Source organism: Sceloporus undulatus, chromosome 4 (genome assembly GCF_019175285.1).
Source record: "Sceloporus undulatus isolate JIND9_A2432 ecotype Alabama chromosome 4, SceUnd_v1.1, whole genome shotgun sequence".
NCBI classification, from domain to species: Eukaryota; Metazoa; Chordata; class Lepidosauria; order Squamata; family Phrynosomatidae; genus Sceloporus; species Sceloporus undulatus.
The window spans coordinates 89,160,745-89,186,381 of record NC_056525.1 but is presented as its reverse complement, the minus strand read 5'-3'; the positions used below and the strand labels follow the sequence as shown (position 1 = coordinate 89,186,381).

Genomic DNA, 25,637 nt, shown 5'->3' with positions numbered 1-25,637 from the left:
ACCTGGGATGTGTGGGTTCTTCATAGAGTTGTCAGAGTCAAAACTGGAAAGAACATGGTTGTGTAGAAAAAGATGTGCCTAAGTGCCCGAAAGGCTCCAGATCCTGTCTGATCTTGGAAGCTAAGCAGGGCCAGCCCTGGTTAGTCCTGGAATGGGAGACCTCCAACGAATACCAGTTGCTGTAGGCTCTGTTTCGGAGGAAGGGACTGGCAAAACCACCTCTGAGCCTTAAAAAAGCCTATGAAATCAAAATAGACTCGCCTTGTCAGGCGACTTGAAGGCATACACACAGAGAAAAGTGAATTTCAATTTGAGGGATTCTAAAGTTGCCTCCGCACTGCAGAAATAATCCAGTTTAACTGTCATGGCTCCATGCTATGGAATCCTGGGGACTGCAGTTTGTTGTGGCACTAGACAAGGCTAAGTGTCCCACCAACCTGCAGTTCCCAGAATGTCAGAGCACTGAGCCAGGGAAGTTAAACTGGTGTCAGCCTGGATTATTTGTGCAGTGCAGAATGCAGCCCAGGAGCACTTTTGCTGGAAAGTCAAGGCAGCCCCAGGGTGACCCGATGTCCTCACTCAAAAGAGGACAAGGCACCCCAAAATGTAGGACCTTCAAGGGGAAAAGCTGCAAAACACTCATAGGAAGATAAATTCATGATTCTGAGTCATGCTGGAAATGGAGGACATTTTGGAATCCCTCCTGGACAGAAGGTTGAAATGGAGGACACGTCCTGGAAAAGGAGGACGTGTCTGGTCACCTTGGGCACCCAGATTCTTGATCATTGAATGATCAATGTTAACTCCAGGTTTGGGGATGGAGACTGTGGGCACAGCCCTCTCAGTGGGCACTCTTGGCATAGAAGAATCAGGACCCACAGATTTCAGAATTCCCTTGGGCTTTCTCTGTAGGATAGAGACATGGCAGTTAAAGTGGTGTCAAATTGCTCTATTTCTGCAGTGTGGATACCTCCATGGTCACATCCCTTTGGCGTAGGGGACTAAGATGTCACAGGAGTATGCCCACTGCCCATACAGTGGCCAAACTGGGATGGTCATGGTTCGGGACATCTTCATGATACCCCCAGATTGATGTTAAGGCCACTTTTGTGTTTAAAGTCATAGATCAGAGGGCTCTTTCAAACAACAACAACAACAACAACAACAACAACAACAGAGGAATTGATGAGTTTAACTTGTGGCCCTTCAAGTATTGTCAGACAACAACTCCCAGTATCTTTAACCAGCATATGGGGAATGCTGGGAGTTGTCATGCAACAACAGATTGCCTATCTGGGGTCTAGTTTCAGCCAGAGTAGACCCACTGAGTCAATGGCATTTATGTTTGCGTTGATTTCGTATTCAGCAATCAATTCAATGGTTCTAAGCGAATGGTTCGAAACTGATGGAGAGTTGTAACTAGTTAAATCTTGACAAGTTTGTTGGAGTTAAGGGAACTCAGATGTTCTTCAGGCATGTTTTCTAGATGAGTGGGAGTGCAAGGAGGAAGAAGAAGAGGCAAATAAACAGAATACTCTCTGTAAGTTTATTATTATTATTATTATTATTATTATTAACCTTTATTTATAAAGCGCTGTACATTTACACAGCACTGTACAATCTTTTAGTCAGACGGTTCCCTGCCCTCAGGCTTACAATCTAAAAAGACAGGACACAAAAGGAGAAGGGAGTGGTGGTGGGGAATAGGATCAGGTTTAAATTTAAATCAAGTTTAAACCAGATTTTCCAAACCCGGCACCTTCCAGATGTGCAGGACAACAACTCCTATCTTGGTTGCTGGGGACTGTGGGAGCTGTTCATCACATGAGGTTCCCTCTGGGCATACTTCCAGACAATGGTTTGTGTGTTTGATTGAGCCATGGAAACCCACTGGGTGATCTTCAGCAAGTCACACTCTCTCAGCCTCAGGGGAAGGCAATGACCCCCCCCCCCCCCGTGAACAAATCCTACCAAGAAAACCCCATGATAGGTTTGTTATATATGTGTGGCAGGTTAACTCCTAGTAGCAAAGCTACTCATGGCTGGTGACTACTTCCCACGTGATTCCCAAAGTCTGGACATATTATTGTTTGGGACTGCAACTCCTGCAGTTCCTTGCCAGCATAGCAAGTGGCCATGTCTGCTGGGAGATTCTGGAAGCTGTAGGTCAAAGAGTATATTTTCCAGGCTCTGTAGCTCTGTTGTCACTGTACTGTGCTTCTTTCGTGTCATAACCAGATATTTTCCCACTTCTGTAGGCCAATAGCACCAGTTGGATCCCTCTAATTGCACCTATTGCATCATTTAATATTATAATAGTTTAATTCTATTTTAATTGTCACTTTTGTATGTTTTTAGAAATACTGTGATTTTAAACTGTAAGCCACTTTGAGCCCCAGTTTTGGGAATAAAGTAGGGTATGTATAAATAAATAAATAAATAAATAAATAAATGAGGCCATAAAGGAAGGAAGAAATGGCTTTTCCTGTGACTGAATGATTACAAACCTGCACACAATTCCTATCTGGATACTGCATACCAATTTGCAGGGCTCACAGAATAATTCATGAAAAAATAATCACACCAGATTGAAAATATATGGTATCTATTGCAAAGAGATGAAAGACTTAGCCATTAGTGTGTGCGCGCGCCTTCAAGTCACCTGTCAATTTATGGTGACCCCATGAATTTCATAAGCTTTTCTTAGTAAGGAATACTCAGAGATGGTTTTTCCAGTTCCTTCCTCTGAAATACTGTATACCTTACAGCACCTGTATTAATAGACAGTTTCCCATCCCAGTACTAACCAGGGCTGACCCTGCTTAGTTTCTAAGATCAGACAGGATCTGATGCCTTTAAGGCAGGGGTAGGCAACCTGCGGCCCGCGGGCCGGATGCGGCCCGGCAAGGCCTTGGGACCGGCCCCAGCCTGGTCCTGCCGCCGATTGCCGCTGGAGCCTTTGGCCTCTCGCGGGAGGGCGTGGGGCATTTGGCCTATCAGGAGGAGACGGGCAAGGGGGGCAATTGTCTACAGAAGCCTCCAAAACATGCATTTATATTAACATTTTAAAAAAAATCAGCAAATTGTTTTGTGTGTCCTCCATTTTTATTAAAAAATCCTCCATTTGAAAAATTTGTCCTACATTTGTCCCGGTTTATTTATTTATTTATTTATTTTAAAAAAATTATTTAATTATTTATTTTTTGGCTTCGGCCCCCCAGTTGTCTGAGGGACAGTAACCCGGCCCCCGGCTCAAAAAGGTTGCCTACCCCTGCTTTAAGGTATATAGGTTCAGATGCAATTAGGTTATTTGCTGTAATCTATTTGCTGTCCTCTATGTGAAATCCTGATATGTGACACATTCATAAATAAAGCTGGCAGACATTACTCTATGTTAGAGTCAAACAACTCAGGCTGGTCTCTCATATATTCACTTACCTGGGAATATGCCCTATCCAACAACATTTTGGAAGAAGCTGCAAATGATTATGCTGTTATACCTGAAGCTATACAGATGCTCCACAAATGTTGCTGTGCATTCTTGAGAGTAATTTCATACTGCACAACATCTTTAGCAAAAGTAGCCTGGTCCACAAACCTTGGAAATCAGATGACAAATCTGTTCTTGTACAACTTCTACCACATTATTAAACATCACCATTGCCAAATTAAATATCCTTATGCAGAGAAATTTTACATGTGAGAAAGAAGGCTACTTGTCAGATCCCCTTTGTCTATATCTATATCCATTTTCTATATCTAGAGTGTTTCTTATATATCATGGATCCATCTATGGCTAAATATGACTGCTCAATCCAGTTAGAACAGTGGGAATTTGGTAAGTCAACACTTATATAAGTCTCATTGATTCAATAGGCCTACTCTAATTAGATATCTAGATATTTTCACAAATGCTTATGTACTTGTAATCTGAAGTGGTACAAACAGGGACAAGTTTGATCTTTCTTGAAGATTGCTCACTGTCAGATGTGGCAGGGTGAACCAGTTATTAAAGAAGAGGTTCCTCATGACCATAGGTGACAATTTTCCTCTTCCTCCTTTATGGAGGGTGTCAGCAATGTTTGTTAATACTTAAATGCACATCAAAGTAGGTCAAATTAATAGGCATGGAGGGTATCAGCAGTTTTTTTTAATACTAGGTTTCCATCCAAGAAGGTCAAATGAATGACAGGTATGGAACTAATGTCTCTGATAAGGAGAAGAAGGTGACTGAGAATTATTGGTGAAACCTTTTCCCAAAGAAAACATGGTATATGACTAATATGTCAAGACCGGTCTGAAGCAGGGAAGGGTTACTGCTTTTATACAGTAGAGCCTTGGCATCCAGCGAGGTTTGGTTCCAGGACTCTCATGGCTACCAAAATCTGTGGATGCTCAAGTCCCTTTATATACATTGGTGTAATAAAATGATGTCCTTTATATAAAATGGCAAAATCAATATTTGATTTTGGAATACACCCTCTCTCTCTCTCTCTCTCAAGCTGTGGATGGTTGAATCTACGGATGCAGAATCCATAGATAGGGAGGGCTGACTGCATTGGGATGGGGAATATGAGGCCTTCTGGATATTGATGGACTGCACCTCTAATCAACCAGAGCAAGTGCAGCCAAGAATGAGGGATGATGGGAATGATGCTACATAACATCTGGATGGTCACATGTTCTCTAGCCCTGTTTCAATGACAGTCCTACGTAGCCTGAAATCCTATGCACATAACTTATGTTTTCTATGTATACATTACTTCAAATGGGTAAGGTAAAAGTTGAATTTTGGTAGACATGGAAGACCCTCCTGTAATGAGGAAACTGAGATAAGGATTTTACTATTTAAATAAAAACACAGCAAAATCAAGAAAGAAGAGAACACATTAATAGCCCATAGTTTGATAAGCACAAATGATCTAGAAAAGTTACATTTTTAGATGGCATCTGCCAGAATCCCCAGGTCAGAATGGTCAATCTAGTCCCACAAAGTAGTCATTGCTGGTGGCTCACATGTCTTTTGGGTCCACTCTGGCTTTTATTTTGAACTTCAAACAAGGGATCTAAGAGGCTGAATCTCCAGAATGGGTTGGACTGTAAGTTTAAAGCTCTGAATAAAACTGAGAGTGCCTTCACTGCTCCAATGACACTGGAGCCATCAGTAGTCAATGCTCACCAGTTTTTCCAAGGTCTGAATGCCACTGCTTCTCAGAATATAGTTTGCTATTGAAACAGTCAACACTGCTAATGTTAGGCAGGTGATCCTTCATGCAAAGTTATTGGTCTTTCATATAAGCCAATTAGAAATGCCTCAAGAAAAATACATATTTTAAAAGTGTTTCTGGCTTCTGGGTAAGATCATGATTCCAACACTGTTTGCTTTGCTTTTATGTATGTGGCACAACTAAGTTATAACGTGTGGATGAATACACTTGAAATATGCAAATCACTTCACAAATGCAATCCCAGTAATCCTCAATGCAACCTTGTACATTAGACCACTGTCATTGCCCTGCAGCACATATATGCATGAGCACCATAAAGGTGACAAAATAATGGCTCTCCTGGTGAATCTGTGACATTTGAACCAATGTTTTATCTGATCACAATTCCCACTGCAACGATCTGCACCACCTTCTAACATTCTAACATAGGCAACCATCTATATGTTGAAACTTCACATTGCAATAAAGGAATAACTATACATCTGGAAGGAGAATATATCTCATGGGGGGTAAAACAGTTTACAGGTAGAAGGCTTTGCATGCAGAAGTGACAGCCATTAGCATTTCCAGTCTTCAAACAGAAAAAATCTGGGGGAAATCTGGTATTAGATGATAGGAAATGTTTCTACTCAACAGCCTGGAAAATTGTAGCCAACGTCAACAGTACTGTCTTGGATGGGTCATGGTCTACAACCACCTCAGACAGTTACCTCAGGAACCAGATAGTGTGTTTACTTGTGTGCATGTGTAACTAAGCACATAGCCTGAAATACTATGTACACAACTTCCGTCTTCTATGCAGACATTACTTCAAATAAGTAAAGTAAAAGTTGATTTTGGTAGACAAACTTATAGGTCTGTTGGAGGACAGAGCATGGTGTGTCAAACAGTCTGCCCTATGCCTCTTTAGCCAAAACTGCTGTTTAATTCAATTGTGTTTCAATCCTATAATTTGTTTAATTGAGCTTTAACATTGTACCTTGGTTTTTATCTGAACCTGTTTTATTTGCTTTAAACAAAAATCTGGTTCTAATCTTGTTTTGACTTGCGTTAAGTCCCAGTTTTGGGAGAAAGGCAGAATATACATCAAATAGAACAGAATAAGAACAGAATAAAATACAGTAGTTGCCTCAGATGTGGTGGAGAATGTTGCTATCTTTCGACAACAGTAAGATTCAATGGCCATGTGGAATTGGCAAGAGGGAGGGAATCTTGTCTTTTGACGCAGGCAGCAAAGAATTGTGCTGGTCACATTACCCTGATTCTGACCAGGCAGGACAGCGTTGGTGGCTGGTAGTTTCCATCTTGGTAGAGTGGTGAATCAGCCCTGGATTATATCCCAAACTTTTAAGTAAGCTATCAAAGATTCTGAATTGAATTAGAAGTATAAGAGCCAGTATCATGCAGTGGTTTGAGTGTTGGACTGACCAGACTTTGATTCCCAGCTTGGCCATGAAACCCACTGGGTGACCTTGGACAAGTCACACTCTCTCAGCCTCAGGGGAGGGCAATGGCAAACCTCCTCTGAACAAATCTGCCAAGAAAACTCCATAATAGATTCGCTTTAGGGTCACCATAAGTTAGAAATGACTTAAAGGCACACAACAACAGGAGTCCAGCATCTTAGGTGTCTTCTTTAAAGTTTAGGCTAACAGCGGTTTGAACACTGGGCTGTAACTCTGGAGACCAGTTTGAATCCTGGCTCAGCCATGGAGACCCACCTGGTGACTCTGGGTAAGTCACACTCTCTCAGTCTCAGAAGATGGCATGGCAACCCCCCCTCCCTGAAGAAACTTATCAAGAAAATTCCATGATAGATTCATCTTAGGGTTGCCATAAGTCAGAAATGGCTTGAAGGCACACAACAACAACAACAACAACAACAACAACAACAACGCTTATTTCATTTCCCTACTGACATGAAAATGGACAGCCATCCCAACAGGGCAGATTCTTACCTGTATGGAATTGTTTTGCTGAATTAAATGCCACTTGGTGTCATGAGCCTGTATGTGCATACATGAAGGGGGATTTATACCAGAAAAAGAGGCAGACAGGGAGTGGCAGCAAAACCTCTATCTCCCCACTGAAATACTGAAGGCAATGGGTAGGCTTGAGCACTGACACAGAAATTAACTTTGATGCTCAGCTATTCTGATGAGATTTGAAGATTGGCTTTAGTTGGCTTTAATGTCTTTCTCTCTCCCCACTCTATCTTCACTGCCCTTTCTTTCATAGTCTTGTGGGAGTGGCAGGCCAAAGTTCTAGTTTTGCCCTTTCACATGTTCCCTAGTTTCCATGGGAGTCAATGAAAGCTTTGTGTACAATTTTCCAAATACATTTTTCAGGCCTGTAGCCATGCCACATAGACAACATCCTTGGCTTCTTTTATTATCCGGAACAGAAGATGGGTTGAAAAGCTAAGTCTATAAATAGAAGGATTCTGAACATACAAACATGCAAGAAAAGGACACACAATACTGTCAATATTAATTCATTCTGGTAAAAGATTTCCATACACATAACTTCAGCTCCAGGGCTATCTTATCAATTCTTCTAACAAAGCCTCTGATAAAGATGTGGTCTGGATTGATGCATCTGTACCCAGAACTGTTTCCTTCAATCAAATGGGAACTTCTTCATAAGAAATCAGAATTAGAACAACTACTTTTAGTGTTTACTTTAGGATCCAGTCTGGAGAAAGTCAGTTGCACTTGATGTCCTATAGAAATCAAGAGCTAAGTCACAACAACCCTGTAAAATTGTACAGTGATTTGTGTATAGACATATTTGACTCAGTCCTGTGCACAGTAACTTGGGTGGGACTGCCTCCCTGGGAAGTGGGCATTAGTAGTTCTAGTGACCTTACTAGGTGAGCAGGGATTTGAATAGATTACCTAGATTGCCAAATTTTGCTTATTCATCAATATGCCCTCCATGCAGATAATACTGTATGTTCTATCCAGAACATATCTGTTGTTGTTGTTAGCTGCTTTTCAGTCAATCCCAACTCATAGTAATCCTGTGATTATCCCCCTATCCTCTCCCTCCCTGCTCAGGTCCTACAGGCTCAGGCGCATGGTCTCTCTGGCTGAGTCTATCCATATGACATGTTCCTCTCTTTCTACTTCCCTCCACCTTCCCCAGTATCATTGTCTTTCCTTATAAGTTGTGCCTTCTCATTATGTGGCTGAAGTATGACAGCCTCACTTTAGTAATCTTGGCTTCTAGGGAGAGTTCTGGCTTGATCTGTTCTAGGCTTGTCTTTTTAGCTGTCCATAGTATCCTTTGCACTCTTCTCCAGCACCACAACTCAAATGAATTAACTTTCTTCCTATCTGTTATCTTCATTGTCCAGTTCTCATAGCTGTGCATGGTAATAGGGAATAAAATGGCTTGAATGATTCAGCTGTATATCTTTACACTTCTGGATTTTGTCTAATTCTTTCACAGCTGCCCTTCCCATTCCTAATCTCCTCCTGATTTGACTGCAGTCTCTGTTCTGATCAATGTTTGATCCAAGGTATGGGAAATCTTTAACTATTTCAATTTCCCTGTTATCTATGTTGAATTTATGTAAATCCTCGTTCTTCTTTGACTTTCTTTAGTGATTGTTCCAAGTCTGTGATGTTTTATGCTCATAGTATAGTGTTGTCTGCCTATCTTAGGTTGTTGAACATATCTAGGTTTAGGATTATGTAATTATCAAATGCGAAAGGGAATGCAACAGCTGTGGAGGAAAAAGTAATGCTTCCGGAGCTGGCCCAAGATATTTTGCTTCCTGAGGGAAAGTATAAAATAGTGCCTTTCACCATTCCATCCACAGTCAGCCCTCCTTATCCATGGATTTTTTTATCCATGAATTCAACCATCCATGGACTGAAATTAGTCAAAAGTACTATAAATTCCAAATATAGGCCTTGTTTTTGCCATTTTATATAAGGGATACCATTTGACTATGCTATTGTATTTAATGGGACTTGAACATCCACTGATTTTGCTATCCATGGGGATCCTGGGAATGAAGTGGATACCAAGGGCCCACTGTACTGACATTGGAATCTTTCTCCCAAATCAGATTATGTGACAATGTCTTCCACTCATACCTATAAACAGTAATCTAGGTTAAGAGGTACAGACTATGCTATGTGGCACACAGCTCTCTCCTACAGAACCTTTCTTTTATCTCCCAGCACCTGCTGCATTACCTCACGTTGCTAATGGCAAAACTCCTCACTTTGCCTAAGGGTAGGGCTGACCTTAAAAAGAGGTGGCTTTATAGTGTCCAAGAGCTATTGCAAGTATGCAGTGCATTAGATCCATCTACACAATCTCTTCAGATGAATGATTCAAAACTTTAACTGGGTAGGAAGTTTGCTGAAGTCATATACAGTCAGGGAGGTTACTCTTTTAAGGAGAATTGCCAATGACTGTTTCTGGATCACAGAGATAAAGGATCAGCTGCTAAAGTGATTTCATGATCCTATCCCAAGACATTTTGATGCCTGAGTCAGCATAGAAGATAGCCTTCCCACTCAGTATCCATAGTATCCCACTCAGTATCCATAGTGCATAGTATCCAAATCTTGCCAGGACAATCTTGTGATAGGATTGCCTTAGGGTCATCATAAATCAGAAGCAACTTCAAGACAAACAACAACAACAACAACAACAACAATTCAAAGCCAGCTAAATTTAAAAACATATTAATAACCAAATAGATACATATCAATCTCTGCTGCCCTTTTATAACACGAAAACTGTTGCCTAAGGCAGCCGTTTCATTTTACTTTATGGAAGGCTTGGTTCTGGATTTGTTGTGTTAGTTGATTTTGATAGCAAAATAGAGCAAGAGTTCTCTGTGACAGCTGTAACTCATGGAATCAAGGCACAGGGTACTGTTGCAAATAATACTTTGAGGAAGGAGGGATGATGGATCATCGTTCATTTTCAAAGTTTGTTAAAAACAATTAGGGGAGGGTAGTTCAAAACAGACCAGCTGTTGCATTATATCATGTCCAATAACTAGGAGCAGCACTGGCATACTAAGGGAAGCATTTCTGTACTTAACATTGTGAAAATGTCCTCAGGCTAACATAGTCTGAATGAGTGTAAAGACTGGGTTGTCACTTATTGGTTTATTGCTGTTTCCATTTTAATTTATCTTGGTTTGTGGCTTGCTTTATGTTTTGGTGATACTATGTTATTGTCTGGTTCCTGCATCATAGTTGGGACTAGCTTTTTGCACATTGAACTGGCAATAATAATCTATGTTAAATAGGTGCTTAAATATCTTAAGATGAGGCCAATGATCATCCTAGAAACAGGGCAGGAAAGCCCAAGAATTTATATAATACTGAAGTTTGACTCTCTGGATGTAATTGGGCTGAAACTCCCATCATCCCTTGCCATTGGCTATGCTTGCAAAGGCTGATTGGAAATCTCTGGATAGCCACACCTCCCCCATCCTTTTAAAGAAGCTTGAGCTCTAGGATGCCATTTGGAACATTTCTCTCTGGTAAAGGAGGATCAGACAATTGCAAGCTAACTACATTTAATAAAAATTCAAATTGGAATATGTAGTAGGCTCACAGCATATTTAATTGCAATTTCTCAATACTTTATTAATCCACATACATAGGAATACAATACAATCGTAAGTGTGTCTATGAGAAACTGTACATTCCAACAAGCCACACAGCCTTCCTCCTAGGTAAGTGTATAAAAATAAATAAAGCAGCATTAATGGCTTCCCTCTGGATTTGTGAGCCAGCTCCATTGGGGAACAGTGTATAAAGACACACTGGGTGGTATGTGGAAGTTTAATCTGCAGTGTTAGATGGTTTAAATCACAACAGTGGTGGCTTGTGGATCCCATGTCAGCAGGGCAGTAAATCCACTCCAGGTTGTAGTCCAAATAGTCAAACAGCTATGCAAGACAATGGACTTATTTTGGAGATAGGCTTCAGCACTTTGAAGATTCATTGGCCCACTGACACAGAAGCCATCAGCTGCTACTGGATCACCAATCTGTCTGACAGAAGTTTTCATTTGATGTTGCAATTATCAATGGTGGTCATGTATGTGCAAACCGCCTCTAAGCCCGACTTCTGTTTCAACATGTGGATTTCTTACCTATCTGAACTATTTCTTTATGGCTGTTTTTTCTTCTTCTTGACTAAACTATTTTGCATAATGAAACACTGGATAAACAAAGGAAAACATAAGGCTGCAGTCCTTTATCCATTGACCTGGGAATGAGTCCCACTGTCAATTACAGTTCTGACTGTTGAATAAATCTGTAAATTAAACCAAACGTCCTCCAATAGATGTTTTTAGTACAGCTCCCCCACCATTCCTGACAATTAGTTATATTGGCTGGGGATGATGGAAATCACTCAAAGCATTTTGGAGGGAAAGGTTGTAATAGCCAAAGCATATTAAACTATGGGATTTGGGGTTTGTAATTTCCTTGCAAGATGTGAAGATACTAGGCATTAAACTTGGAATCTATATACCACTGAGCCTATATACCACTACCTTGCTTCATAGGAAGACTCATTTTAACAGACGTTTTACAGATGAAGGCCTTTTTAGTGATAAACATTAGGAAACATCACCTAGGAATATTGTCACGCTTTTTTGAGGAGTGAAACAGATATAATGTAGGGGACATATGAAATGGGTTTCAGTACTGATCACAAGTGTGAACGTGAAATGTGCTAGATGGCTGAATCCTTGAGAGGTCACCATATTATTTTCTGTACCATCATAGAATAGTCTTTTCACAACCCAACCCCCCCCCCCCAATATGTTGGACTACAACACTCATAATTTCCAACCACATAGTGTTGACCATTTTGGTTGTGTGTTGTAGTCAGGAGAGCATGAAACTGAAAGAAAGCTGCAGTAAACCATCTCCGGACTTGTCCACATGTACAGTAAAATCTGAGGTGCCCCAAATTTTCCAATCTTGCAGTAACCCTGGGGCTTGTATTTACTATTTAAAGTGACTTTGAGGCTATTTGCAGCAAATTCAGATTAAAGAGCCATACATTCCCTCATTCAGAGGTGACGCCAGTGTAAAATGGTGAGCAAATTATTTTTGTCTGCATGACAGGAGCTGCTGTGCATTATTATTTCCTGCCCATTAAGAATATGCTCATACACATTTCCACTTTTGTTGCATTACTTGAACCTTCTGGATGCCTCCTGGGGATTCGTTACTTCCTGGCAGGAATGGTCTTGGTGTTCTGCTTACACAGCCTGGGTTCCTCTTCCATCGCAATGCAGTTCCACCAGCCACTCTTATCACACACCAAGATTTTCCAGAAAAATATGGAGAAAACTGATTCTTCCACTCCTGAACCGATCTGTGAAATAAACCCTCAGGTGCCCCCAAACTCTGCACATACTGTGAATTACTTTCAACATGGTGCGTCTGAATCACCTTCAGTCATTTTATTAAAGCACATTTTGGCTGAGACCTTCCACTGGGGCATGTTGATTGCAATGCTGTGAAACATACCTGCATTTAGTTAGTCTCCAGTTGCAAAGGTTACCAATGTGGCTGTTTACTGGCTTGATTTGTGAAGAGAGGAGAGGGGTGAAAAAGAAATGTTGTACCAGTGATTTAATTTCTCTTCCCCCAGTTGCAAGTACTGAAGCTGAGTTAGGTGCTGTCTGGTTAGCCCTCTCCCCATCCATTAGAAGGGCACAGCAGCACTTCTCCTGTGGTCTTGATAGTTGTGGGGGGGGGGGGGGGGGAAGGAGAGATTTTGGATGTTATAGGAGAAATTAGTGAAAAGTTCTCTGCACAATGTCCAAAGAAAAGTTTGTGAAATCCCAAGTTACCTTTGTGTATATCGCTACCTGGATTTCAGAATACAACATCAGTAATGTGAACAAAGGTTCAAACTGGGATTGGTGTGATATACAGGCAAAGCTGCAATTCCATTTATAATAAACTTTCTTTCACAATGAAACTGATCTATGAAAGAAAAAGAATCCTACAAATGCTTCAGCTTATCTAGATTTAAGTAGCCACATTAAATATAGATTCATCAAGTCAATATGATATGATTTATGCCTGTTTGCCTATAATTGACTGATATGTAGAAATGCCAGGCAATCTGTCTGCACATGAAATCATATTTTATTCTCATAAGGCATCATAGGCCGGTCTCCAGTGGCCATTTTCACTTTGATCACTCTTAAAACAGTGGCATGCTTTGTGTCTCTTGGCTGGGTTTGGCAGAAAACAGCTTATTGGGGCAGCAGCTTTGAGCATTAATTTATTTGTTTAGGGCAAAGCTAGTTTTCACAGACAAAAATGACATTGCTTCATTTCCAAATCAGTCAAGTAACCTTTTAATCAATCTCTTCAGTATCTCATGCACGTTTTGCATCAGTGAAAAAGAACAGAAAATACAAAAAATGGAAAAGAATGTAAGCTGAACATGCATGCAATAAATAATAAAAAATTGGCTAAGCAACAAATATGAGGGATGGAAATCAAATAAACGATGGGAATAAAAAACTGGTTCATCTACGTAAAATCCTTGCCTGATAACTGGATACTGAGTTCTGATATAAAATCAAGCAAAATGCACAATCTAGTTTAGCAAATTACAGCTGTATTTCAGGAGCTCATTTCCTAGCCTCAGTGCTTGTTGCTTACAAACTATGAGTATTTGCCTACAAACTATGAGTATTAACTCCAATGAAGATTTTTACTGATATTTGCAGGGTAACTACAGTGGGATGCAGAAGATTATTGGCTCTGGCACCAAAGCTACTACTTTATAACTTGTTTGGAGTGATAGAATGTGTTTTCCTTACGATTCTGACATAAAGTAAATAGTGAAAAAGTAGATCTTGTAGTGGAAAAGTAGATCTTGAAAGTCTGCTCATTCTTAACAGAAAGATTCAAAATGGATTTAAGACTGGAGGGAATAGAATTAAATAAAAATGAGCTAGACATAATATTCTTTGAAGAAACAGGAAAAAATAGCAAAATTTTATAGGATTTTGCTAAAAAGAGAACAAGAACAAGAGATTATAAAAGCAACAATGATAGAGTGGAGCCAGAATTTTCATTACAGTATAAAATTGGGAAAAAGCATTTACTTTATGACAGAATCTTAAGGAAAACTAATACACACACACACACACACACACACACACACACACACACATACACACATGGTATAAAACAAATTAATTTATGCCAGAATCTTAAGGAAAACTATTATAAAATGCTATATACAGTATGTGGCACTTGACACCACAAAAATGAGCTAACATTTATAACGATTTAAATCCCAAGTGCTGGAAATGTAAAGAAAAAGAAGGTTCACTCTGCCATATATGGTGGACTTGTAAGAAAGCTAGGAAATACTGGAAAAGTATACATTTGACAATGATAGAGATGCTAGGCCATTTTTTTTAATGAAACCAGAGCTATATATATTTTTTAATATGACGCATATACTGTAGTAGATAAAGAAATGGAAAGTAAATATTGGAAAATGATACTACATATGGTAACTGCAGCCAGGCTGTTATATGTCTAAAAATAGAAAGCATGTCAAATACCCTTGATAAACTAATGGATGAAAAAACTAATGGATATGAGAGATTTGGATAGACTCTTAAAAAAAGATCAATGAAAAAGATAATATAATGGTAGAAGATGACTGGGATTTAATTGTAAGATATTGGAGAAATATATATATATATATATATATATATATATATATATATATATGATATTTTATAGTAAGATTTCCCCCTAATAAAACTACAAACTAAGCATACAACAACAAACTTACCCTCCACCATTCAGTACCTCCCCTTATCCCCCTCTTCCCCCTTTTAAGATGTATATTGATGAAAAAGAATAAAGGATAATGATGTAGAAAAAAAGAAAGAGATAAAGAGAAAAATTAAAGGTATTTCTGAAAAAAACAAATATGAGAAAAAAGGGAGAAAGCAGGTGAGCAAATAATAGTGTGATACAAGGTAGTGATGCTGGATAGAAAAGTAAGGAAGGATTAGACAAAAGAGATATAATTTATTCAAATTAGGTAAATATTAAAGAAGAAAAAGGTAAAAGCTTATTCAAAAGTATATCCAAATGGTAAAGTAATTTGGGCATTAAAACAAAAGAGAATATCCAAAGCAAAGATCAAAAGAAATAAAGGAAGACAGAGAAATATATTGTAGAATAGGTAAGAATGAAGAAAAGAAAGAATGAAAGTTTAAGTTGTTTTATTGTGTAGTGTTGGGAGGGGGATAAGGGGGGGATCATATGTATTGGTATGTGAGTAAGTAAGCTGGCAGGATGGGAGCAATGTTTGGTTTAATTGTAAACACATTGGTGTGTATGTGCAAGTGTATATGTAGTTTTTTATTTTATACTGAATACAATTTAATATATGAAAAAACGAAAGTCTGCTCATTCTTATCATAAGGAGTAGAATTTACTGTCATGATTAAATGAAAATTCCCTAATTCTCATTATTATGTCCAGGATTGGCATAAAACATTTTGCTACCTGAGAGGAAGGACAAGATGTTTCCCTCTCCCATTCCATGTTCAGAAGCTGATCTGATGGGCTGGTGATAGGCCCATTCCTTTGCCTCTCATGGCATCAGTTTAGCTTTAGGGAGCATCAGACAAGCCCCATGGTACACATAAATCTCTCATAAGGATTATGTTATATGAACCTACCTTAGATGCTGATTCAGACCATTAGTCCATTTAGCTTATACAGACAACATTGACTGAATGGCTTTTCCAGACCAACCAGGAGGTTCCAAAGTTTGAACCTGGAACCTTTCACATACAAAGCCACATATATAGCATGGCTATGGTCCCCACTCCCAATAAGCAAGATGTTGACTTCCAGTATCTTGCCAATCCTATCCACTGCCTAGCATTTGTTGCCTGAGGTGCCTACCTCAATTTGCCTCACCCACATCTGCTCTCTGGCTGGATGTAAGAAGGGAAATATATTTCTTTCTGTCATTTGCAGAAGTGGGGATAGCTGTGTTAGTCTGTTGTAGTACAACTACAAAGAGTTACATGATATTTTTAAGTTTATTATAATATGACCTTTCATGATAACAGTCTACTTCCATAGATGTATCAACGTTTCACCCTGACCATATGCACTGTATATATCTCCTCTTCTACGATTATGGTCTCTTTATGTGAGGAAGTGGGCTGTTGTCTATGAAAGTATATGCCCAGTTAGCCTTAAATGTACCATATAACTGTAGTTTTTCTTTTTTGGAGGAAGAGGAGGATATATTCATTTCCCCTCTAAAATTTAAATTTAACTCACAATTTTGATTTCTTAAAAATAATGGAATGTCCTTTGATACCATTTCCCCAACTGTGTTATCTGTTCTGCTGCCCTGATTTACAAGCTGATTTTGTGCCTCCCACAGTAGTAATCAGTCCAGAGATTGATATTTGGGTTAGTAAACTCTAATTTCTGTCACAAGTAACTGTCACCTTTTGTTTCATTCCAGGCATTTATTTTTCAAGCACCACAGCTGACCCCTGAACTCAATTTGGACTTGCCTATTGATGCATAAATATCTATAATATCACAGTAAATTAAATTCCATTTTAAAGGGTTTCTATTTAACACTCTGTCAGAACTTTCACAGTATTTGATTTCTGGTTTCCTGTGTCCACTGACAGGTTTATCTCAATAGGGTGTGATTAATGGAACCTTATATTTAGGGGAAAGCATACCTATCATTACCATAAGCTCTTAATGCTTGCTTAGGCAACATTGTCTTCTGCCAGCAGGACTCCAAAAACTTCCAGCCTCTTTAGTTCTAGCAGAACAAGCAGGAAAGATTAGCAGGCTCCCGGAATGTGGAGGATTGTAATGCACAGTGATCTGATGGCTGTGTTAGTCTCTTGCAACTTCTCACTTCAATGGATCACACAGAGCACATGGGAGATAGTTGCTCCTTTTAAAGCCATTTTCTCTGGGGGGGGGGGGCTCCCAGGTGGTTTGAGGGGGACTAGTCTTTGTCAACTTTTATGGATTTCTAAAGCAACGCTTAGTCTTTTGTAGCAAAAGCAACAGAGCCCTTTGTGGGTGTGTAGGTGTGGATAAGACGGCCAACTGAGGATAATCCTTCATGCAGGAAGGGGGGACACCTGGGCAACTTGCAATGTTGTTGTGACTGCATCTCCTAACAGCCTCCTGTATCATAGGTTAGAAAAACAGGAGGTGTTGTTCAAAAACAGCTTGAACCTTTGGTCCTCCATTTGGTTTGGGCTGCAGCTCCCAGAAGCCACAACCAACTTGGCCAACAGTAAGGAATTATGGGAGCTGAAGTCTAAATCATCTGGAGGACCAAAGGTTGGGAACCACTGATCTAGACGACCATGGTTGCCTACCTCTGGCGTATGTATGTGCATGTGCCTTCAAGTGCCTGTTGACATATGGTGACCCCATGAATTTCACAAGCTGTTAGGCAAGGAATACTCAGATGGTTTTGCCAATTCCTTCATCTGAAATAGGGTCTGCAGCATCTAGTATTTGTTGGTGATATCTCATTCAAGTACTAACCAGGACTGACTAGAAATACAGTTAAAAACAAGTTTTGTTCGGTCCATGAAACCACAACCAGACCAAAACCCACAAGTAGGCAATATGTTTACTATCATAACACAATATTATACAAAATGTGGAATAAAATAAAATATCAGCTCTCCCAACTTTCATGCCATCTATCCTGATGAGTTGTTGTAGGAAATTTGAAAAAATGTGGAATTTTAATAATAAGTATTAATAATAAAAGTATTGCCTATCTGTGGGTAAATAAATAAATAAATAAATACTTGTTTGTCTTTAAGGTACTGTGATACTTTCTTTAATGTTGGTCTTAGTTGTATTTGAATTTTTTATAATTAAAATATACCTACAGCAGAAAACAAACATGCTGGAAAATAATGGCATCTGTTAACAGTTATGTTTGTTTTAAAGTTTGACCTTTAATTGGAAGGTGAATATCTGTTGTGTTTTTAATGTTTTTGCTTTACTATAAATTGTGTTTCCCTTAAATGAATATTGCATACAATGCAAATTCACATTAACACCAGAAATAAAATGTTTATGTACACACCAAAAAATAAAATAAAATAAACTTGCTGATATGAACAGCTACACTTGCCTTGATCTAGGCATACATATTTCCTGCCAGTCCTGGTTGTTAGTTCTTCTTGTTGGTTACTTTTCAGTTGATTTTGCCACAGAGTCCTTCAACCATATTGCATGCCTTGTAGGGTTCATGCTTTCCCCCACCAACATGGTTGCTTAGCTTTCCAGTATTCTGTGTGCTTCTGTTGAGCACTCACTATAGGTATGGATAACCAGAGCTAGGAAGAAACTCATTACAAATAATGGAATAATGGTAAAAATGTTATTTCCCCCACAATAGCTAAGACATAACTATATGATGATTACAATGCAACAACAGAAACCTTCACATCTTCTGCGCTGTAGTTATAACTGTTTGATGTACTTTTATAGTTATTGGTGGTGTGGTGCTTCACACATATTTTTATCAGCTCATGCCTTTTAAAAAGCGAGGAAAAGGAATCATTTGACTACTTTTAAATAACAGGAAAAGAAAGAGTTATGTTAGGTGAAATTCCATTATTAATCCCAAGTAGAGTAGATTCATTAAATCAATGGGACTTACAGTTAACAAGTGCTCTTGATTCAATGGGTCTCTTATAGCTGGAATTAACAGTTGGATCTATACCTTTAGTTTTTGTTTTTTAAAAACTATTATGGCATTTAACTATCCTGGGGTTTACGAGGACTGCAACTGATTTCTTTTAAAAACCTCTTCCCATTGTAGGAAGTGTGGTTCAGTCTCACAAGCCTGAACTTAGGTTTGTATATGCCCTGTAGCAGAAGTTGGTGCTTTCATTTCATGAATCAGCTACGAATCTTCTCTGAGTTCTACTCTAAGCTTTAAAGGAGCTATTTAAGGCACTGAACACTATCTGAAGAATAAACCCAGCACCATGGACAGCTCTTTGAAAATGTGGATTAAGACTGACACAGAAACCCCTAGGTGCCACTGTATATGATGACTGAAGTCATGTGGGTGGGATCAGTCACAATCCCACCATTCCTCTTACACTCTCTTTATACACACGGAGCTTTTCCTGGATTGCATGATTTTAGGTTGCATGTGAAGAGTTCCTTGTCTAAATGCTCTTCTGCAAAAGTCACCCCCTGGAGGACAAAAGTAATCTTTACAGGTAGAAATTTAGAGTATGCAACAAGAAATAAGTTTCCCTGACTCCTGGGAGCATCTGAACAGTCAACATGTAACACCTGCAGCTGGGAATGGAGCATTCTAGAAAAAGCATTACAGTTGGCTCTCCCTATCCATAGATTCTACATTCACCGATTCAGATATCCATGGCTTGAAAATATCCACACAGACCATAAACTGCAAAAAGTAAACCTTGATTTTTCCAATTTAGTTAAGGAATGCAATTTTATTTACAATATACGTATTTAATAGGACTTGAGCATCCAAACCCCAGTGGATGCCAATGGCCTACTGTACTTCCAGTTGCATCACTTTAGTAGGTAAAGTTGCATCACTTTAGTAGGTAACAAACAGCTGGAAAGGTTCCTATCATATCAGCTACCAAAAGTATGTGAATAGCCATCTTTTTATTTCATAAATTTGGACCTCACATTTCCACCCCAAATGCTCAAGATAGAATGAGGTACAGATTTAAAAAAATAGTGATTAAAACAACCCATAACAGTAAAGGAAATACATCATATGCCAGTTAAATCCCACCCACTTCAAACAGATCAGATTACATACCCCTCCCCTGACAAAAAAAGAAAAAGAAATATAGGACCTGACTCTTAATAATAAATAGAAAACAAATAGTATTAGGAAATAAATAAATAAATCAATAAATAAATATTGAATGAATAAATGTTAAACAGTTTACAGTATATCTACCAAACAATCAATAATCCATATGTAATAAACACATACTCCATACCAGTTTTATAGTAATAGATGCGAAGGTCAATTTTGACTGAAGAAAGAAGTCTGATGAACATGAATCTAAACAGATCTCAAAAGAAACAAACAAATCCTCAAACAAGGGTGTCTGACATTATTGTCTTCTTCAGTGACCAATATAAAAATGCTTCTAATCTAGTTCTTATCAGACTGACCAAAACAAACCAGTGTAGAATTCCATGCAGAATAACATTGACTCTTGTCTTCACTATCCTTAGCCATCCGTAGTGAGCAGGCAGTGAAGGCAATATTAAATTTTGTTTGTATTCTGAGGATTTTAAAAATATCTTCTGGAACTAGAATATTAAATGAATATTATCCCATGACTGCTACATTTGCCCAGTTTATCAAACATTTGTTAGAAGTCCAAGTAGACTATGCTTGCCACATCAATCCTGCCCACATATTTATTCACACTTTCATAGAATTCTACCAAGTCAGTGAGACAAGACTTACCTTTTGATTCTTTTCAGCAGGGCTTGCCCTTCTAAGTGCTTCATGATTCGTGGATTCTTAAACTTGCCTATTATTTCCCATATATTCTCTGGATTCCTTTTTAAATGGAAAGGCTCAGGGTGTGGCAATGATATTAGATAGACGTTTCTTTTCTCATCATCCAGTTGTGGAATAAAGATTTTACCATAACTCAGCTCATGGTTCTGCATAAGAACTTAAGAAGCTCTCTGAAAGTCTATTTAGGTTATCCACAGAGTTGCTAACTATGGGAATACCGCAAGCAGGATATAAGCATCAGGACGCTTGTGGTCCTCCTCCTTCATGCCCTTTCCCCAAAATTGGGACTCAAAGTAGCTAATATCCCCATTCACTCATATTTCATGGCAACTGGCACTGAGAGGCACATTGTTACTGTAGATAATAAACAGCCATTATGGCTAGTGATATCCTCCATGAATTTGTTCAAGCTGGTGGCCATCACTACCACTTGTGCTGCGTAAAAAAGCACTTCCTTCCCTCTGTTCTGTATCTCCCACTGTTCTCTTATTGTAATAGAATCACTGGTCCCATACAGACAGGCCAAAATAAAGTCGCTTTGGGTTACTTTAGAGGTATGCTGTTTAAATGATGCATGCATACTAAGAGTCTGGAAGCCATGCTAAAGCCACGATCCAGTCCTAAGGACTGGAGCACAACTTTGGCTGAGGTTGTAGTCTAGAATGTTCGGAGGATATTGGGTCAGTGAGGGCTATTCTAGAGCAACATTTGTGGTTGAAGGTCTTTTTTTATTATTGCATGACTTCAAGTTGTTTTCAAGTTATGGTGGCCCTAAAGTGACCCTGTCATGGGGGTTTCTTGGTAAGTTTCTTCAGAGATGGTTTGCCATTGTCATCCTCTGAGGCTGAGAGTGTGTAACTTGCCCAAGGTCACCTAGTGGGTTTCACAGCTGAGATGGAATTCGAACTGGTACAGAATTTAATCATTCTTTCTTGTATAACTCTACTGAATTTCATTTCCCCCCTTAAAAGTTATAAAATTATTAATTATAATGTTAATGTCTGCATGATGCAATCTAGGGCAATGTACTATCTATCATACATGTAACATAGTGCCTACTGTATATATTCATTAGTTATTTCATATGCTCTAACATTTATCTGGTGGTCAAGTTCCAAGTGCAAGATGTTTCTATGGGCATACGTATGCTATCAAACCAGCGTAAATCTGTTGTGGATCAATTGACATTTATAATCAAATAAAAGTACATTGATATTCTACAGTATCAAGCTCACACAACAATTTCTGCCATGTTGTTTGATGTGGCATTTTTTTAAAAGCTCAAAGTTTGATGTTAGTCTAAAAATATTTATTTTCAAGGAAAACAAGTACATTTACCCTCATGAAATATTTGTTGTAAAGTGATTATAATTCTCCAGCAATTCTTGACTTTTTGAGTCATTTCCCACCCTGCTTTTTAACCTTCAACAACAAATATTGTTGTATCATGAGGACAGCAAATCCAAACAATTACATATGTAGTCCAAAGGCATACTTGAGAAAATCAATATTTGACATCTTTGCAAGTCCTTCTTCAGAACAGCGCTCAATAGCCTTTATTCATTATACTCCTATATCTCTTTCAGATTTGCCTTTGTCACTAGAAACCCATTTTTCCCCTCCTTTGACTTCCACATAACTTCTTTGCCCTGTACTTTTACAGATGCCTTCTGGCTATAAATACTAATGAAATCTCTTTGCTTAATTCAATTTTGCTGGTACACTTACAGTTATGACCTAACTTTCCCACGAGAGAGACTGATTGAACATTCCAATACCTTATGGATGGGAGCAAACATTCGACAGAACTGGACTGACAATTTCCATAATTATAGAATTCACAGCCTAATGACCTTAAAAAACAATAAAAAGATCTCTTGTTAATTCAATTTCTGTTACTGACATTCAAGAGATTTCATTTTTCACAGGACAACAAATTTACTTTTTATTTTCAAAAGAGCACTCTATCCTTTTACCCTAGATTACATTTTCTGAATGTTGAAGGATTTCATTGAATATTTAGCATTTCTTTGTCTTTTAAAAGTTAGAATATTTATGATCCTTAGAATGCTTTTGACTGATTTATAGCAATCAATTATAAGAGTGCATTTTCAAATAGCCCCTTTAAACATGAGGAATAGAATAATTAAAAAGATCAGAAGTCCTCCCTTGCATATAATTATTTCATTATGTCATTACAGAGCAGAAATTGTTTTTGCTGACTGTGAAGTATTTTAATTGAGCAAAATCCATGGTAATATACACTAACAGGCACTTCTTCCTGAGAATTAGGATCACTAATTGCTTAAATTTTTATGTTGCACGGTCATCTACATTGTGTAAAAATCTAATGACTAGGTTTCTTTTTCTCCAGTATAGAGAGACTCAAAGCATAACCTTGCAGTACAGCTAATTTATTTCTTGAACATGGTTATTGCTTTATTAAACACTCATTTAGGTGACAATTCACAATGTATTCACTGTGGAAAGCAATACACCTGATCTATGACAAGCACAATATCAGTCAAGTGCAGTGTCTATTCCCCTTTTCCCTGTGACATTTAATTATATTACAAACTCTAAATCAGGGGTGGGCAAGGTACAAGGGCCACATGGAACTTGCCCATCAAGAATTTAGAAGCAGGTCCACAACATACAGTAGAAATAACTACCCTGCTAGGGAATCCTGGGAATTGTAGTTTATTGTGGCACCAGAACTCTCTGACAGAGACGGCTAAATGTCTCACAAACTACAGTCCCCAGAATTCCCTAGCATTCAGACAGGGCAGTTAAAGCGATCTCAGACTGGATTATTTCTGCAGTGTGTTTTGGACTGTAGCCAAAAATTCATACCCAATTTTGAAAAACTGCTGCTTTGACAGTTTTAAAAGGTATTGGAGAGGGACTGTGGATTCATAACCTGCAACTGTCTTGGTTTAGCATGGACAGCCCCAGTTAATCCTTTGCTGTCCCATTTTCTCATCTGTTTTTAAAATTTCCTGGTTTCTCTCTCTCCCTTCTGCTTTCCTCCTTTGGCGTTGCTTACTTCAGTTGCTGCAAACTGAACAAAAGTAGTTGCATACAATGAACTCAGTGGGAAGGAGAGAAGCATGGAGCCTTACCTTTCTCAGATGGCTTGTTTTAAAAAATACTTTTCCCCCCAGGGTTTCATAAACTCAATACAGTACATACATTCCAGGGTTTTAATAACTTTTGCCCTCTTGTTGCCTGGCCCTTTTGTCTGCATTCTGATCTTGCTCAGCTACATGTGTCTCAATTTTCATCTGTGAAATGTTGGGTGGTATATGCATTGTGTCTGAAAGGAGAAACGTCAGTTCTAAAGCCACCCATGAGCAGAGGTTCTCCTTTTTTAGACAGATTTTTGTGTGTGTGGAAGGGTGTTTGGTGGAGTCTTCTAGGAAGGTTAGATGGCTGCCAAAAGAGCCTTAAAAACATGGAGCCAGGAGTGTTGATAGGAATTCAGGGCATGAATATCCAAGGCTAGAGGCAATTATGTAAGCAGGTGAGTTGGTTCTACCATTTAACATCCATGGGCAGTTGGACATCCTACCCCCAATATTTGTCCTGAACCCTCCTATAAACATTCCCGCCTGCTGGGTACCCCTAGTTGCTATTTACATTTCTAGTTGCTATTTCCTTTTCCCACAATACCATGGACATAGTCTTCCTGTGGAGGCATCATAGGACATCATGAAGGCAGCTGGGTTCAGTGTTGAATGTTCATTACTGTCACCATCATCACCAGGAAAACCTACCAGGCCTCAACAACAAAGGAGCCTCCCCCTGCCCCCCTGAAGTAGAATGTATTTTTCCCAGGGCCCCTTCAAAGTTGGATGTGGCAATGAAGGTAGATCTCATTGGCTGCAACTGCACTGCAGAAATGCATGCAGTTTGACACTGTTTGAACTCCCATGGCTCAATGCTATGGAATCCTGGGATTTGTAGTTGGTTGTGGCACCAGAGCAATCTGACAGAGAAACCTAAATATCTCACAAAACTACATATCCCAGAATTCCATGGTCTTGAACCATGGCAGTTAAAGTGGTGTCAACTTGGATTATTTCTGCAGTGCAGATGCAACCAACTCTGGAACTGCACTTTTACACCTCTTCTGACTGGATCTGCTCCCACCTATCTCTTTATATCACAACTTGGAAATTGATATTTAAAATAATTTTTTTACAATTACAGTTCTAAGGCCCAAACGATAGTTATCTACTAATGCAATTATATATATAAAAAGATACCAATGCTTTACTTTTTTTATTATCCAAGAGTAACTAAATGTAACCTTTATATGTTGTTACATGTCTTCAAGCTCACTCTGACTCATGGTGACCCTATACAAGGTTTTTCTTGACAAAATTTGTTCAGGGGTTTTTTGTTTCCCTCATTGCCTTCCTCCAAGACCTAGACAGTGTGACTCGCTCAGTTACCCAGTGGGTTTCTATGACTAAGTAGGGATTCAAGCCCTAGTCTCCCACAGTCTCAGTCTGACATTGAAACCACTATACCACACTGGCTTTCAAAATCAAATGCTACAAGAAACAAGCTGCCCTTTCATACAAAGCACAAGTAAATAGAGGGAACACACATCCCATAACTGTAAACATAACTTTAAAACAATTAACAATTAAAACTTTAAAACAATTAAGGGGTTGGGTTATGTAGCACAACACAGTTGTACCTTAGTTATCACAAAAAAGGAATTAATTACACACAGCTCAACTCTTCAGGCACCTAAATATCCTAAAGGCACTAGATCCTGTCTGAT

At 38.9% G+C, this 25,637-nt stretch overlaps 1 protein-coding gene across 9 annotated transcripts in view; it reads left to right on the top strand.

Moving 5' to 3' along the window:
- DOCK7 (dedicator of cytokinesis 7) overlaps nt 1-25,637 on the top strand; it is a 614,518-nt gene that overhangs the window by 79,786 nt on the left and 509,095 nt on the right. The gene's annotated exons all lie outside the window — the stretch shown is intronic.